Genomic DNA, 3,340 nt, shown 5'->3' with positions numbered 1-3,340 from the left:
AAATAAAAAACAGTGAGCAACAAATTTAACCATAAAAGAGAAAAAAATTCCTTCTTTTCTCAAATAAATCAGAAAGTGAGGATAAAACCAGAAACATGACTTCGTGTTTCTGAATTTGATTTGACAAGGCTTCCCTGGATAATAATTGGTGAATAATCTTGAACATTTACAGGCAATTTAAAGAGATAGCACGTAAAGGGACAAATTATTAATTATGTAATATCTTTTAAAATCCTTCTGTCAAAGAATAGACCCAATCTGGCTGCTGAAGGCTGGTTTGCGTCGACATGGTGGTTACCCTGAGCCTCTAGATAGGCGGGCGCGTTCGCGCTGCCATCACTCGCTGTGGGTTCGTGACCCACTGGGTGGCGGGCCCAGGCCTTATTGGCCGGGAGCCAGAGGAAGGCGAGCTGCAGGAGGTGGAAAGGTACCGGCTTTTCCCTGGGCACTCAGCTTGAAGCAAGGCCTCTCTCCCCCCACCTCCCGAGGCCGCGCACCCTTGGCGCCAGGCGTCCTGCTTGGCAGCGGCCCTCGTTCCTTCTTAGGGGTGTTGTCAGGGGTGCAGCGTCAGGTGTTCGGCTCCCCCTGGGACCGCTGGTCCCTTCACTAATGACGTATTTCATCACCCGTTTAGAGAGTTCGGCATGCTTAAGGGCAGTTATTGTTTTAGGTGTAAGCTTTCTCAGTGTACAGAGCAGCTCTAAGCCGGCAACATGGCACGGTTGCCCTTGCGATCAAAGAGAAGTGGGCTAGGAGCTCCATGATTTAGCCTGAGGCTCTTCAAACCTCCATCCTACTTCCGTGCATGGCTTCTGCCATTGGCTCTCTCCCCCAGCACCCTGCAACGACAGAAAAAAGCAATCCGATTCCAGAAAATCTGAAGGCAAATGGAGGCGCCTGGTCCTGGTCAGTTCCTAGGTTGATGGAAGGCTTTGATGTCTGCACTGATGTGATCAGAAGTTTTTTTTTTTTTTTTTTTAAACGGAGTTCCACTCTGTCGCCCAGGCTGAGTGCAATGGCGGATCTCCACTCACTGAAACCTCCGCCTCCCAGGTTCAAGCGATTCTCCTACTTCAGCCTCCCGAGTAGCTGGGATTACAGGCCCGCGCTACCACACCTGGCTAATTTTTTGTATTTTTAGTAGAGACGGGGTTTCACCATGTTGGCCAGGCTGGTCTCAAACTCCTGACCTCAGGTGATCCACCCACCTCGGCCTCCCAAAGTGCTGGGATTACAGGCGTGAGCCACCCCGCCTAGAAGAGTGTTAAAAGGCAAGTTTGTACCCACATTGGAGCAGAAGCTGAAGCCGGATCAAAAAGTCCTTAAGAAAGCTGGGTTTGCCTACTTGCTTCAGCAGCTCCAGGGCTCTGGAAATACCTGGAAGCTGCTCCCTGCAGGCCACTCTGTATCAGGCTCTTTGCTTATGCCAGGGCATGAAGCCTCATCCAAAGACCCGAATTACAACACAACTTTGAAAGTGATAGAGTCAAACACTCACAGGACAAATACACCAAGGAGATGGAAGGGAAGAAATAAAGGAATCCAGGACCTGGAGGAGAGTTTTGTGACTGTTGCTGCAGTCCTAGGTCATCAGAGAGAGCTGCAGAAGTACTCCAGTGATTGTGAGAGCACCTGAAGAACTGGCCATGGTGGGTTGCCAAGTGATCAGAAGCTGGAGGAGTTAAAGGCAAGGGAGCCAGGTAACCAGCAGCAAAGTAGTGCAGAGGGGGCGAGAGTTATTTGACAGCAACGGGAACTTCCTGTACAGAATTTGAGTCGGGGCTTGGCTTGTGGAGATGCCTCCTGAAAAACATCTAGGCAAGTATTAATATATATGGAGCAGCCTGGATTTCCGTATATTTGGATAAGCCAGCTTGAAACAGGAAGGAGTGATGAGCCTGGAATGTGGGAGGAAAGAGCTGCATGGATAGATTCAAACTTCCTGTAGTAGTGCTCCCAGTCTGTAGATCTTCAGTACTCAACACTTCTTGCTTGGGCCCGCTGTATGTTGAAAATCAGTCTGTGCTGCATGTGTTGTTTCAATTTTCTGTGGTACTTGCAATATATGTTTGAGAGGAAGTGAAAAGTTTGCCTTCTGACCTCCTTTCCTTCTTGATCAGTGAACACTAACAGTTCTGGGAAAACTTGGTCAATTGGTTTTCCTTAAAAGCAAAATAAAGTAAAATGTAGCAAAAAAAAAAAAAATACCCAATTTTAGGATACTTATTAGTTACAAAATATAAATTTTGTTGATTGTACAATAAAAATTGTTACACTTTATTTACTATTTTATTATTAGCATATATCATGGCATATGACCTAACATCAAATAGAAGTTTAAAGCATTTATGAAATTTTAAAAAGTTATGGATACATGACAATATTTTAAAATTATTCTGTAATTCTTTATGTCACAAGTGAAATGAATCAAAACAAAATATTTTATGTGCTGAAACTAGGAAAAGATCCATTGAATCCGATAAGTATCAGAAGATAAGGGCTAAATGCAGTACAGTTTGGAAGATATTGTGAGAAAGAAACGGAAGAAGCTCACACCAGGCTTATCTGCTGTGTTTATAGTGAGGTGTGGTGAAGAAGGAATGAAGGCAATTTCAAAGGATCAAAACTCATTCATTTTGGAGGAGGAGTGCAGGCATGCAGTCAGAATGCAAAAAGAACATAGAATAAGAAAACTCTAAACCAATTTTACTCATCAGGATTATCAATTTTTAAAAATAGCGATGGTTGATGTAGGTTAAAAAAGATGAAATATGTATAAGTGCATATGATGCATATAAAAATTATTTACACGTAAATATAAATACATATAAATATAAGTTTACAGAAAATATATACATTATATATTGTATATATTTATACATAATTATAGGGTGAATATATACCTATATATATTTTGTGTGCATATATATGTATGTGTAAATATAAAATGTATTTTCTTTAATTTGGCATATGCATCAGAAAAACAGGCATCTGGAAAGTGTTGAGACTCTGAAGTGAAGAGAGAGAAGATGATCACTGAATTATACACAAATAGCCCAGATATCAATTTAGCCATCAAGAACAGAATAAATTTACCTAGAAAAAAATTGTACAATTTCATATATAAGTTTACCTTCTAATAGAGAAGATCATATATTTGCAATCTAGTGGGCCATAAATGGGGCAAAAATTCAAATGAATTTATAGAGAAAGTTTGGAAAATATTCTTAAAATTAGATACCCATGGTTTTTCGTCTATGTCTGTTCTCATAGAATCAAATAAATTAACATAAAAGGTTCTCTACAATTTTCTAGAGAACACATGTTCCCTACAAAAACA

General features: G+C 41.3%; 1 pseudogene; it reads left to right on the top strand.

Moving 5' to 3' along the window:
* The first annotated feature begins 287 nt into the window (after window positions 1–287).
* LOC100584874 lies at window positions 288–1,803 on the top strand (annotated as a pseudogene).
* Window positions 1,804–3,340: the final 1,537 nt, after the last annotated feature.

The sequence above is a fragment of the Nomascus leucogenys genome, chromosome 11, assembly GCF_006542625.1.
Source record: "Nomascus leucogenys isolate Asia chromosome 11, Asia_NLE_v1, whole genome shotgun sequence".
NCBI lineage: Eukaryota > Metazoa > Chordata > Mammalia > Primates > Hylobatidae > Nomascus > Nomascus leucogenys.
Note: the sequence above shows the minus strand (reverse complement) of the source record. Positions and strands in the feature narration are given on the sequence as shown.